The 15,128-nt window shown below is 44.2% G+C and overlaps 1 protein-coding gene across 5 annotated transcripts in view; it reads right to left on the minus strand.

Moving 5' to 3' along the window:
• Positions 1-15,128, minus strand: part of sema4ba (sema domain, immunoglobulin domain (Ig), transmembrane domain (TM) and short cytoplasmic domain, (semaphorin) 4Ba) — a 341,741-nt gene that overhangs the window by 121,765 nt on the left and 204,848 nt on the right. Inside the window, exon 1 of one of the 5 annotated variants that reach the window (XM_067971586.1) lies at positions 9,809-9,886. The exons of the other annotated variants lie outside the window; for them this stretch is intronic. The gene's annotated coding sequence lies outside the window, so the exon portion shown is untranslated. Of the gene's footprint in view, positions 1-9,808; positions 9,887-15,128 lie in introns of those variants that run through there. 5 annotated transcript variants of the gene reach the window in all.

Below are 15,128 nucleotides of genomic sequence, written 5' to 3' on the forward strand. Positions count from 1 at the left end.
GGGGGATTCGGCAATGGTAATGCCATTGAATGTCAAGGGGAGATGGTTAGACTCTCTCTTGTTGGAGATGGTCATTGCCTGGCACTTGTCTGGCGTGAATGTTACTTGCCACTTATCAGCCCAAGCCTGAATGCTGTTCAGGTCTTGCTGCATGCGGGCACGGACTGCTTCATTATCTGAGGGATTGCGAATGGGAATGAACACTGTGCAATCATCAGCGAATATCCCCACTTTTGATCTAATGATGGAGGGAAGGTCATTGATGAAGCAGCTGAAGATGGTTGGTCCTAGGACACTGCCCTGTGGAACTCCTGCAGCAATGTCCTGGGGCTGAGATGATTGGCCTCCAACAACCACTACCATCTTCCTTTGTGCTAGGTATGACTCCAGCACTGGAGAGTTTTCCCCCTGATTCCCATTGACTTCAATTTCACTGGGACTCCTTGGTGCCACTCGGTCAAAGGCTGCCTTGATGTTATGGGCAGTCACTCTCACCTCACTCTGGAATTCAGCTCTTTTGTCCATCTTTGGACCAAGGCTGTATTGAGGTCTGGAGCCGAGTGGTCCTGGCGGAACCCAAACTGAGCATTGGTGAGCAGGTTATTGGTGAGTAAGTGCCACTTGATAGCACTGTCGATGACACCTTCCATCACTTTGCTGATGATTGAGAGTAGACTGATGGGGCGGTAATTGGCCAGATTGGATTTGCCCTACTTTTTGTGGACATGACATACCTGGGCAGTTTTCCACATTGTCGGGTAGATGCCAGTGTTGTAGCTGTACTGGAATGGCTTGGCTTGAGGCACGGCTAGTTCGGGAGCACTGGAGAGAGGAACTTAAAGTAATTAAGATTAGTAAAGAAAAAGTACTGGAGAAATTAATGGGACTAAAAGCAGACAAATCCCCTGGATCTGCTGGCCTACATCCTAGGGTTTCAAAACAGGTGGCTGCAGAGATAGTGGATGCATTGGTTGTGATCTTCCAAAATTCCCTAGATTCTAGAATGGTCCCAGTGGATTGAATGGTAGCAAATATAACACCGCTATTCGAGAAAGGAGGGAGAGAAAACAGGGAACTGCAGGCCAGTTAGCCTGACGTCAATCGTCGGGAAAATGCTGGAATCCATTATTAAGGATGTGGTAACAGGGCACTTAGAAAATCATAATACGATTAGGCAGAGTCAATATGGTTTTATGAAAGGGAAATCATGTTTGACAAATCTATTAGAGGTTTTTGAGGATATAACTAGCAGAGTAGATAATAGGGAACCAGTGGATGTAGTATATTTGGATTTTCAAAAGGCATTGAATAAGGTTCACACAAAAGGTGTTACACAAGAAAAGGGCTCATGGGGTTGGGGGTAATATATTCGCATGGATAGAGGATTGGTTAATGGACAGAAAACAGAGAGAAGGGATAAACGGGACATTTTCAGGCTGGCAGGCTGTAACTAGTGGGGTGCAGCAGGGAGCAGTGCTTGGGCCTCAGCTATTTACAATCTATATTAATGACTTAGATGAAGGGACCGAGTGTAATGTATCCAAGTTTGCTGATGATACAAAGCTAAGTGGGAATGTAAGCTGTGAGGAGGACACAGAGTCTGCAAAGGGATATAGACAGGTTAAGTGAGTGGGCAAGGTGGCTGCAGATGGAGTATAATGTGGGGAAATGTGAGGTGATCTACTTTCGTAGGAAGAATAGAAAAACAGAATATTTTTTAAAGGATGAAAATCTATTAAATGTTGGTGCTCAGAGGGATTTGGGCATCCTTGTACACGAAAAGTTGACATGCAGGTACAGCAAGCAATTTGGAAGGCAAATAGTATGTTAGCCTTTATTGCAAGGGGGTTGGAGTACAAGAGTAAGTAAGTCTTGCTGCAATTGTACAGGGCTTCAGTGGGACCACACCTGGTCTCCTTACCTAAGGAAGGATATACTTGCCTTAGAGGCGGTGCAATGAAGGTTCACTAGATTGATTCCTGGGATGAGAGGGTTGTCCTATGAGGAGAGATTGAGTAGAATGAGCCTATGCTCTCTGGAGTTTAGAAAAATGAGAGGTGATCTCATTGAAACATATAAGATTCTGAGAGGGCTTGACAGGGTAGATGCTGAGAGGTTGCTTCCCCTGGGTGGAGAGTCTAGAACTAGGGGGCATAGTCTCAGGTCGGATATTTAGGACTGAAAAACGGAGAAATTTCTTCACTCAGAGGGTTGTGACTCTTTGGAATTCTCTACCCTCAGTGGGCTGTGGATGCTCAGTCATTGTGTATATTCAAAGCTGAGATCGATAAATTTTTGGACTCTAAGGGAATCAAGGGATATGGGGATCGGGCAGGAAAGTGGAGTTGAGGTCGAAGATCAGCCACGATCTCACTGAAAGGTGGAGCAGGCTCGAGGGGCTGTATGGCCTACTCCTGCTCCTATTTCTTATGCTCTTACGTTGCATGTGCAAGGTGGCTAATCTATCAAAAACATAAAAACAAAATCCTTCTCTCTGTGGCCCCGGCTGCTGGTTCGGCCTGGACTTCACCCATGGGATCTACATTTGCCCTAATGGAGGTCGGTAAGGCTCACCTCACTTGGTACACTGGCCTCCCCCAATATGCTGGGCTCGGAACGAGCGGGGACCTCCCTAAGTCAGGAATCCCCATCTATGGTTCCGTCCCCTTGCCATGATTTAAGGTGTCAGCTGTGGCTCAGTGGTAGCACTCTTGTCCCAGAGTCAGAAGGTTGTGGGTTAAACTCCCACTCCAGAGACTTGAGCCCATAATCTCGGCTGACACTTCAGTGCAGTACTGAGGGAGTGCTGCACTGTCGGAGGTGCTGTCTTTCGATTGAGATGTTAAACCAATGCCCTCTCAGTGGATGTAAAAGATCCCATGATGCTCTTTCAAAGAAGAGCTGGTTAGTTCTCCCTGATATCCTGGCCAATATTTATCCCTCAACCAACAACACTGAAAAAAAAATTATCTCGTCAATATCGTGTTTGTGGGAGCTTGCTGTGTGCAAATTGACTTCCACGTTTCCTGCATTACAACAGTGACTACGCTTTGAAGTACTCCATTGGCTGTAAAGCGCTTTGGAACACCTTCAGGTTGTGAAAGGCGCTATATAAATACAAGTCTTTTTATTTGCCTTGTAAGGGAGGTCTCACCCTTTACAAGTCCACCAGGAATCTCCCGGAAATTGCGGAGGCCTGGCACAATCAAGTCACCATGTTCTTCCTGGGGGTTCTGCCGATCTCCTGCCAACACTACGGTGGGAGACTGGAGGAACTCCCAAGGAAAGTTTGGGGGAGCAAAATCCGTAAATAGGCACAACAGTGGCAGAAGAAACTGAACACAGATATCAGTGTAAGGTATCACAGTGTGGGCAACATACGTACTCCGTGAATGGAGTAGAGACGGTCAAGGGTGAGGCCGAGAGAGTTCTGTGAGAGTTAGTCACTGTGGAGCAGCAATTGAGAAAACAAACAGAATGCTGAACTGTGACGGCAGATCAGTAGAATGTAAATCAAAGGAGGTTATGCTAAAACTATATAGTGCTATCGTTCTGATGAAAGGTCATCGACCTGAAACGTTAACTCAGCTTCTCTCTCCACAGATGGTCCCTGACCTGCTGAGTATTTCAAGCATTTTCTGGTTTTATTTTAGTGCTATAGTTAGTCCACATTCTTTTAATTACACCTCTGTGATGCACCTTGGGACACTCTTCTGGGTTAAAGGCAAGATATAAATTGTTGCTTCTGCTGTCGTCAATGATGACAATAACAACTGAGTCCAGTTTTGACGGCACAGAGAAGAATCAGGAGGCTCAACATCAAAGGGTTCAGTTATCAGGCAAGATTGGAAAACACGGGGCTCTTTACTCTTGAAACAAGGTGACAAAAACAGAACGCCAAACAAGTATTCAAGATAAATCTGGAGCAGTACTTCAGCGTAAGCCATGATGGTAGGACGAGAAGGCAAAGGTTCAAAAGGCTAGGGCAGCGAAGGAAAAAACATTTAGGAGCCAGTTGGATGCCAAGATGTGGGAGGGGTAGGTGTTTTCTTCTGGACAGATGAACTAAGATAGGCCTTTCATGTCTGTGTTTATCCTCCAATCTTGTGGTTCTTCCCCAAACAAGAGAGAGGGTATCAGATCACTAACTGCTCCTTAGCTCATGAAGCTAATGGACTTGCTGGAACAAAATGCAGCACCAGGAAGTAAATCAAACAACCTCAACTGCTGTCCTTTCTTTCTTATGCTTGGCCAACAGCTCATGAACCTTGTCATCAACATACGGGCTAATACTGAGGTTCCTGATGGTGCACAGATCTCCAGCCCGATTAGTTGTCTTTAATTAACTCTTTCCACAGGTTCGAAGGACCACAACCAATGCTCGTTCACAGGAAAACTCCACAGGAAGGCATCGTGGCAACGAGATGTTGCTAATACAAACACTGTCTGACCAGTGCAATAAACTTGAGGGGGAGTCCAAAACTAGGGGGTCATAAATATAAGATAGTCACCAATAAATCCAATGAAGAATTCAGGAGAAACTTCTTTAGCCAGAGAGTATGAGAATGCGGAATTTGTTACCACATGGAGTAGTTGAGGCGAATAGCATAGATGCATTTAAAAAGCTGGACAAGTAGATGAGGGAGAAAGGAATAGAAGGATAGGGTTAGATGAGGTAGGGTGGGGGGGGGAGGCTCATGTGGAGCATAAACACAGGCATAGACCAGTTGGGCCGAATGGCCTGTTTCTGTGCTGTAAATTCTATGTAACTTGGAGTAGTAATTTCTTCAAAAATGATTACAGAATCTCCATTACAGGAAACATTTCAAATGCAAATGAAACTTATTATAATGTTTGCACAGTCTCATTCTTAAAGAAGCTGTATCTCTTGCTGAAGTCAGTGTGGCATCTTTCACTTATCTGAGTAGTGAGATTCAGGAGTTTTGATTTCACAATCAGTTATCTGCCTTAGTTGGGATCAAAGGTAGCCTCGTCAGCAGCTATTTAACACTTCCACCATTTAAACAATTAGCCTTCTCCCTTTCCTGTTAATATCCATCTGTTCTGCTAATGTGTCACATCGCTGAAAAGCCTCCAGTTCTTTTTTTTTAAAATGTGCCACTCCACTTGAAGGGAAACGTAAGCCGATTACTTTGAGTAAAAGTCAGGCAATCCCAGTAGTCGTCAGTAGATAAACGTATCCAAATATTGTCTTCATTTTACTGATAGTAGGACTAGAGGCTTCAGTGCAAAGTTTTAAATCAAGTGCCTACTTTGCTTTATTCTTCTGATTACAAGTAAGAACTGGCGTTAACACAGCGCCTTTCCCAATCTCAGGACGTCCCAAAGCGCTTCACAGCCAACGGTTGTATTCTGAAGCGCAAATCGGCTGCCGCCCCTTCCTAGGTCATTGTAATGTGGAGAAAGTGGCATCCGATTTATGCACAGCAAGATCCCACAAACAGCCATGAGATAAATGATCAGATAATATTCTTTAGTGATGTTGGATGAGGGATGAAGGTTGGCCCAGGGCACCGGGGAGAACCACCGGTGTCCTTGCAGCAGATTGGCAGAGCCTGGCAGCTTCCCGTCTGCCTATTCCAGACCCCGAGGAAGCAGATTTACCACAGCCTTTCTCAGTGGGTTTTACCGGCGCCCGCAGATATGATTGGTGGCATCGTGGCAGGTGTGGCCAGACAGGCATTGCCGAGTCCCCGAGGCCCTGGCATGCCTTCTTTTATGCAATATCACGCAAAACGTGACATGGGGAGGCTCCTGAAGAACCATTCAGCAGAAGGTTTAGACAGGCACTCGCATCTCATGGTGATGCCACCAGGAGTCTACTGGAACAGACGTCATTGGGAAGAGAGTCGCTACCAACATCTGCCCAAGTGAGGCACACCAACATCTGTCAGCAGATAGTGCGACTGCAGGAATGAAAAGGATAAACATGTGCTGGGGCTGTGCCTTTAAGGATCAAACGGTATTCCATTTTATTGTTATTTCACTATACTTTGTAATGGGGGGGGGGGGAGGACGACGAGGTTTCGTATGTATCAGTAAAATGCTTAATAAAGCCACGACATGTAATTAGTTGGCTAGACAGCTATAACTTAATTAAATTCAACGCTTAATACTGCGACTCGGGAGCTGACACACTGATAAATCTGTATTCTTTTCAACAATTGCCTGTGATTGTGGGATTGAGGTTGGTGTTAAGACTGTTCCTGGTTTTGGAAATCTCTTCTCAGTAAGATGTCAAGCAATAAGGACATTGGTCCCGAATGTAACCGGGGGACGGGGGGGGGGGGGGGGGGGTGGGGGTGGGGGAGAGAACAGTGCGTGCAAACCCCGAAGTGAGCGGCGCACCTGGAGACGTCGGAGACGTCGAGGCTTGGCCCGATTTTAACAGTCGGACTTCATTTCCATAAATTCCATCGTACTCCCGTTTGACCTCACTCGACCACCGTCGCAGAGAGCCGCGACCACGTGGAGTCCAGTCAGCAAAGGGTTGGAGGGGCGGGAATTAGGCAGTCTTGGCCATCGACAGAGGGTCTGCAAATGGGAGGGGTTTCCTCGGTTTTCCCTCTTCCCCACCTTTGCTTTCCCCTCTTCCCCTACTTATGGGTGTCCTCCTGGTTCTTGGAACTTGTCGCACAACGGCTGCTGGCGTGAAGCCACGAGCAAAAATACTCAACTACAGAGAACCCAACCTTTACACGGTAAATGCAATAACATTTGTAGAAGTCATGTGATCAGATGTCACGTGATCAGGCACCACATGGTCAGATGTCATGTGGTCAAAATGTCATGTGATCAAACCTCCAGGAACGTCTCCAACCAGAGTTGGCAACCCTAACCACGCTCCTTCCTGCGGGTGTAAACAGCAGCTTAATATCGGGAGCCGGCGGGAAGGCAGTGGGCTCAGAGGGGGTAAGTCGCTGCCTTTATTTTAACTGCCCCCCACCGCCCAATATCTGGATAGAAAATCCAGTGGGTTAATAAGGGGCATTGCATCTTCCCAGTAGATTTTCCTTTCTCCACTCTGTCCAGGCAATGCTTAACGCCCAGGTGGTAAAGTCCAAAATCTACCCCATTACCCACCCAATAGGAACTAATCGTCGCCACTTTTAAACCTAAACACTAGAAGGGAAGAGCTGGATTTGAAAATATTATGGAAAATGAGCTGCATCACGTGACTACCAGGGTGGTAGAAGGTGAACTTGATGGGCCTTGGTCTCTTATCGTCAAGTTATTCCTATGACCCATTCTTTTACAAAAAAATAAATCCTCTTCCAATTTCCGCCCCCTCACCCACACAGACATCGGGGTCAAAATCCGTCTCAGGCGATCGCGCGATACGGGCGCTATTGTATCTGCCGCCCATTATACTTCCCGCTGATACTCAGTTCCATTCACTTCAAGAGAACTGAATATCTGATGGGGCGTCCAATAGGCGGTCGATGAGATACCGCTCGTTTAGCGTTTATCACCCAAGACGGATTTTTACCCCTCTGACTCTTTGCTGCGTTGTCTTTCCATGGGTGCTGGGTGCCCTCAATACCTCACCCAAACGGTCAGTTTTCATGTGCCAGGTTAGACGGTCAGACTGTGCGATTATGGGAGGGGAAACTACAACAGCCCAGCTCAGCTCATCCGATGTCCACAGCTGTTCTCTTTGCAGCAGGGATCACTGCGTAGTGTTGAGGAGCAGGAAATCTGGCATTCCCCCCCCCACACTCCATGGAACAGAGTCTCTGTGTTTAATTGTAGTGCCTCAAATTCCACCCTAGCTGAGGGCAGCTAACTCTGCGCGGATTGTGGACCTTCTGAGTCTGTGAGACCGAGCTCCAAACTGGCCAGAACATTCATGAATGAAACTAGTCTTTGCTCTCAAAAAATATCCCACTCAAGTCGACGTACGATTAGGTCGCTGACACATACAAGAAAACAGTTAAATAAAAATCAGAGAAATGCTCGTGCTGTGCAAGTCCTTTCAGTTCCACAAAGTGGACCAGATCAGAGTCTAGGGTCTGGCTGGAATTCATCACACACATCAGTAAACCAAAGGAAGAAAATACTTTATCCATGATCCCACTGGATCATCTAATCATGTAACAAGTAGTTTATAATGGCAGGAGCTACCTCCAACAAGTCCAATAGTCACTATGAGTAATTGAGGCAATGGAGCATTTTTACTGAGTTTATTCTAGTGCAGATGTTGCGCGTATGTTTGAAACTCTACATGTGCCAGACGCTTGGCTCTTAAAAGAGATCATGTAGGAATCCATTAGATATTTATTTCAAAATGGACTCAATTGTAGAGTATGGATTAATTCATATGAAGATACGAAGAAAGACAAGATAAGCTGTCCCATTGAGCTGGTCCCTTCCTGTCAGGGTGCTCCTTCTGCACACCATCCCCCACCCCCTCCTCATACCTGGTCTCAATATAAGCCACAACATTCCTATTCACACCTGTTATTAGCCTGAAGAAAAGAAAACACTTTTTCATAAATTACTTATTTTTCTCTGAAGGTCATTCCATTCATTGGAATTCTTGATTGGGGCAGAGATCGTCATCGCAGCAAAGAAGGTTAATGGAATCTAATGGAAGTGTTCAAAATTATGAAAGGTTTTTAAGAGGGTAAACAGTAAAAGATTGTTTCCACTGGTCGGCAAGTTTTTAAGGGGCCTAAACACAGGATGAGTACTAGAAATATAAAGAGGCAGGTTAGAAGGAACCTTTTCACTGAAAGAATTATTAGAAAGTGGAATATATTATCAACAAGTGGCTACTGGCATTTAAGAGAGAATTAAACACTTGAAGAATAAAAATATGGTAGAATTCAGGGAAGAGCAGGATTAGAGTAGGTAGCACTGGTGGGAATACTAGCACAGGCACAGGTACAATGGGTCGAATGGCCTTCCGTACGGGAATTTCTGTAATTCATAGGAATTAAACATGGAAAATTATCTAATGAAAGAAGCGACTCTTTTAAAATTACCTGGACGATTAACGATCTTTTTCTCTTCTTCTGTAACAGGAACTCAATGTAATTCCACAAATTCCACTAAAAACACTAATTATTAAAATGATATATCTGCATCCACTGTGGAATGCTACACCTTCTCAGGCTTCTGAAAATTATAGGAACAATCCCCCCTCCTCCCCAACACACTGGGCTTAAAATAAAAAAACTCCGCTTGTGTGGCCCGATTTTATCGCCCGCAAATAAACACATTTTAAATAGTCTGGAATTGTTGAAGATAAAACCTTGAAGATAAAAGCACAGCCAATGCCCCTCAATCTGAACAAGTTCGTTTACAGTATCTAAAGGTCTACACAAACTGAAGTGGCAAATAAATCAGACCTGTTACAACAGACACAGCTGGGAACAAACTCGAAAGAAAGTTTTTACTTCATCACTTATCATTTATAAAACTTACTTCCAATAACTGAGTAGCAGCCAACTGTACCGTTGACCTCTAACCTTTCAGTGGAACCTGCCTACATGTTTTCTAATGAATTTAACTCCTTAATCCAGAATTCAATGATAAATGCAATGCAGTATTTAATTGCAGAAGGTTTACCGATTTATAAAAAGCATTCCGTGTTAAACAGCAATCACGGTAAGTGTGTAGTTATAATGATAGTCACATATACAATCAACCTCCACCATTTTCTGTGAAACCAGCTTGATGCAGCTTAGTGTAACATGAGTTGCTTACACTTGCACTGCACATTATTGTGAATCTCAGTAAAATACTAAGAGACAAAGTTAGTAACGCGAACTTACCAACTTACCAACAAATATGCTCACGCAGATCCTCTGCGTGACTAAGTTTACTGAGCAGCAACAGTCCCGACTTTAACAGTGTACTTCACGCTGTACAATAGAGTCTAAAGTCTCAAATAAATCTGTACTCTACAAACTGATAAAGAATCAGATGGGCACTGAGTCAAACTCTTGCTTCAATGTTTTTACTACTGACTGACTGGCGATTCCTAAACAGACAAGAAGTTTGCTTTGAGAAAAAACGTACACAAAATAACCATCCAGTTTTGAATATCGTTCCAAGCAACTGTTTGGCAGCAATATTATTTGCGGGCGTTTTGAAAATTGTTTTTGTGTCAAAGTTTACAAGCCAGGGGACATCACTGATGATACTGTATTGAATGGCTGGGACTATTCCTGACCAGAAAAGGATTTTTTCAGTGTTACTTTGGAGACTGAACTCATAACAGGCACTTTTCAGAGAATGCGCTGGGAAAAGGCTGTAGATCTTACAAAATAAAGGGCACTTCTGAACAGGCTCTTTGCTGCTTCTTCAAACGCAAGTAATTTTCTCTGGCAGATGGGAGACTAATACTGCATTAAAAGGGGGAGAAAATACTTCTCAAATACATGGATTATCAACCTTCAATCTTATTCAAATTAAAATGATCAACCAATAACTAATTCCAGATACAAGACAACACTGTCACTGCATACTTACACAATTTATGAATCTTTTTGTTTTCTTGGCAAGGGCTGAAATAAATATGAAGGGAGACAGCCGAGGATTACAATCGCTGCTATTTTTGTTTGCTGCTTCTAAAATAAATCCCCCAAGGAATTGAGTCAATACACGTAAAAACCTTGTATCAAATGCCAGCATTTTATGGGCTGGGATTGATGGAATGTTTACCATACACGCAGTGTGTGGAAGAAGGCTGAAGTATTTGTTTAACCTTTGTAATAGCAGCCAAAGAACACGCCCAAGAAAACTAGTGCTTTTAACTTTAATTGGCGCAACAAACTCAAAGGAACTAGCAGTGTGGTTCACTTTACAGGATCTTGGCGCACACTGCCGCAGCAATCCTTCTTCAAAAAGTCCCTTTAATTGATGAAAAATATTTTGCCTACCAATTTCTGTCTGCCAATTTTCTCCCCTCTCCTCCTGATGATGTTGACATGGGCGCCAAGTGCTCTCCAGAACCTTGCCCGATCGGTCGTTATTTCTGTCTGAGATTGGACGCCGAGTATCGACCGGTTGTCTCAACTGTGAGGGCCGGCACAGCCCAGACCCATCCTGCCCTCGCCCGACGTCCACACACCAGCAGGGGTCACTGAACAAAGATCGCGGTTGGGGGCCCTGCCCAATTTTGCAGTGCTGTGCTGTGGTCCATTACCACCATCTTGACTGAGGATCGGGTCTGTCACCTTCTTGGCCTCTACAGCTCATTTATTGGATGAACTGACATTGCTTCTTAATTAGAAAAGCACCTGAAACCCAGCTTCAGTTTCCTAGTGACTGTGCAATGGCGAGGCCAAGTGACATTTCTCCCTATTTACCATTCAACAAGTTTAATATTTTTTTCTGAATTGTTCCCAGTTCAAGGTGTTTAAAATGCCTGATATTTTATTCTGATATATTCTCCCAATTTCCATACCCCTTAATCTTCTCCAATAGTCTCCTGTGTGGTACCATGTTAAAGGCTTTTTGAAAGTCTATGTGCACCAAGGCCCTGAATTTCAGCAGGTTCTCCTGATCTCTTGCCATAATTCTTGACTGTGATAAGTGAGGTGTGTCCCTATGGGAGGCAGTGCGTTCTCTATATTGGGCAAACAGAAACTCCATTTAAGGGAATTTCTCACTTGGCTTGGCTTGGAGACGTTTAAATACGGTGAGACCTTGTTGTGCACGTCATACACTTGACTGACCAAAAAATAAAATAAAAATATTGTGGGATCTTAAAACTTTAGCTTTGTTTAATTTTTGAGCTGTATTCTTTTTTATATTCTATTGCAATACAAATATAAGCCCATTTCTGACAATGTTGAGATATGGAAACTAACACATTTCTAGTTCCAGTTCTGACCCTTACAGAATTGGGTTGCACTGTACGTGAAATACCAAATTCAATTCAAAGAAAGAACTTGCATTGATAAAGTGCCTTCTCATGTCCTCAGGATAACCCAAAGTGCTTTGCAATCAATTAACTACTTCTGAAGTTCACTTACTGTTCTGTGGGCAAACATAACAGTTTCCTTTTGGCATCAATACTGATGGATGTTCTGGTCCTTACTCACTGTTCCTCCTATCAATTCACTACAACCACTCTCCAATGAAGGGATCTGTTCTCTGTATATAAATTCTTGTTGCACATTTGTAGCGGGGTAGAAGTGCAGCATGAGGAACTCCCAGCGTAGACTCAAGCCCCACTCCATTGAGTTCCTGACACTCACTCCAGAGCCCTGACGATCGGCTATTATTCCCAAGTACAAATACACATTTCTGCGAGGTTTTGCGTGTAGGAACAGGTTGGCACTGTTTTCAAAGTAACAAGTTGTTATCCAGTGCCAGCTTGGCTCAGTTGGTAGCACTCTCACCTCTCAAATCTTGGCGCGTGTTTCGAGACCCACTGAGCAAATAATCTTGGCTGACACTTCAGTGCAGTACTGAGATGAGACATTAAAACCTCGGCCCCGTCTGCCTGTTTCACTGGTTCAGGTGAATGCTAAAATTCCCATGGTGCTATTCGAAGAAGAGCAGGAAGTCTTCCCATCGCCTTGACCAACATTCAATCCTCAACCAACACAAACAAAAAAACAGATTCAATGGTCATGCATCTCAAAGCTGTTGGTGGGATTTTGCTACGAGAAAAACAGCTGCTATATTTACCCACCTACCAATACTGACTGCACAACGTGGGAGGCCTGCTGAGAGAGAAGGCGCTATATAAATGCAAGCTCTTTCTTACGTTTTAGCTGCATGACGTGTGGGTAGGTCAGACAGCACCTGCCAATGGGTAGCCCAAGAGCTCAGAGGTGAAGGTCTAGGAGCAGATTGCTCGTTGCCTCAGTACCTCGGCAGAAATGGGGAGAGAAATTAGAGCATAACATGCCCTGAAAAACACACACACAGAGACACACACACACACACACACACACACACACGGTCCATTCTTGTGGGGTCATTTTCAGTTTAGGCATGAGCGGAAAGCGGGCAGTTGTGGATTGACAGCCCATTACATACCCACCCCATTATGTTTCCATAGATTTTGGTGGAAAGGATTATCAGGCAGGGTATATGATGGGGAGATGATCCACAGCCCCCAGTTTTCCGCTCGAACCCAAATTGAAAATTACTCCCCCCCACCTTTAACAGAATTCCAAGATATTACTAGCCACGAGTACAAGCTATTACTCGAAGTAGGAGCACAGATTTCTATAAGATTGATGGTAGGGGGCGGGCGGGAGGCAGATGTCCATTGTTTCCAATGGTTTGGTAACGGCATGTTTTTATTTTCCTAAACAAATGACATTCCTTTAATGTTTGCAGTAGACTTTTGAGTGAAACCTGCCTACGTTTTCAAAATAAAGTGATACTGCTTTTCCCGAGACATTCCTTACAAAACATTATTCTTCTTCTTAATAACCAGTAGGAATGCTCCTTTAACACTTCTCAAGCAGCTAAATAGCATCTTAATCAGCATAAATAATGGAACGTTTGGTAAATCAGTTGTAGAATGCATAACACTTGTGCAGAACAATAGTACAACAAAGCCTAAAGGATAGTAAGAATTCCAGTAGAACCACAAAAAATGTTGGCTTGTGAAGAATTTCCAGGAAGAATCCAGTAATGAGAATCCACTAAATAATAATAAGAGTACTTGAAGTTATGGCACCTTTCACGTTGAAACACCTCAAAGCACTTCACACAAGGAATTACCTTTGAAGTGCAGAGAATGTTATGCAGGAGAATGCGGCGGCCATTTTGCACCAGTCATGTCCCAAGAAACAGCCTTGAGATGAACGAGCAGTCAGTTTGTTTTTAGAGGATATTGGCCGAGAAAGAAAAGTTGGCCAGGATACTGAAAGAACTCACTACTCTTCTACAAACAGTGCCATAGGATCTTCAAGGGCCACCTGAATCTGCAGAAAGGCAGGAGGGACCTTGCATTAATGTCTCATCTAAAGGACCACACCACCAACAGTACAGCATTCCCTAGATGACATGTTCAAGTGAGTGCTGCTAGAGCTTAAACTTCTGGCCCGGAGGCAGGAGTGCTACCAACTGAGTCAAGCTGACACTATAGGGGCAATGTTTGAGCCTACACTGCCAGACTCTTTAAGGATTCCCTATAAACCTCCAATGAGATGAAGGAGAACATTTTATTTCTTCACCATATGCAGAGAATGCAGGGAGTCAAGGCCAAACGTAGTTTTCAAGTGATGCAGGGTTAAATGCCAGAGGGCAACTGAACCAGGGCACATAGAAGTAATCCAGTCCCCATCCTGAAGTCCCTATTTTTTATATTTCCATTATAAATTCCTATGTCCACATTTAAAATGGAAACTGACCATATAAATACATCTCCCTATAATTACACTTCCCCACCAGTGATGGCATTGTGGCATCTATGTTCCTATCTCTGCTGAGGGGAGGTGTAATTATAATCTGACAAGTTTACGTAAAAATTTTCTGCTTTATATATATGGACATAGGAATTTATAATGGATAAAGTTGACATAAAGCACTTGTAGATGTAAGATTTTTATTATATAAAGATAGTGACCAGAGAAAATCCCCCAAAAGTTATTAACACTGAGAACATAATAAGTGACAATGGAATTTGAAAAGTGCAAAACTAACAAAATTAGGGTGTTCAGCTCTTTTTCACCTGCGTTGTTAATGGACAGCAATTTCCATATTGCATTTTACCTGCCGTAACCACAAACGTGCTCTCAGAATGAGGTATATGGACCTGCTCTCAAAATGAGGTACGTGGGCCTGGTCTCAGAATGAGGTGCATGGACCTGCTCTCAGAAAGAGGTGCATGGGCCTGGTCTCGGAATGAGGTACATGGACCTGGTCCCGGGATGAGGTACATGGACCTGGTCTCGGAATGAGGTACATGGGCCTGGTCTCGGGATGAGGTACATGGACCTGGTCTCGGGATGAGGTACATGGGCCTGGTCTCGGGATGAGGTACATGGACCCGGTCTCGGGATGAGGTACATGGACCTGGTCTCGGGATGAGGTACGTGGACCTGGTCTCGGGATGAGGTACGTGGACCTGGTCTCGGGATGAGGTACGTGGACCTGGTCTCGGGATGAGGTACGTGGACCTGGTCTCG

The sequence above is a fragment of the Heptranchias perlo genome, chromosome 34, assembly GCF_035084215.1.
Source record: "Heptranchias perlo isolate sHepPer1 chromosome 34, sHepPer1.hap1, whole genome shotgun sequence".
NCBI lineage: Eukaryota > Metazoa > Chordata > Chondrichthyes > Hexanchiformes > Hexanchidae > Heptranchias > Heptranchias perlo.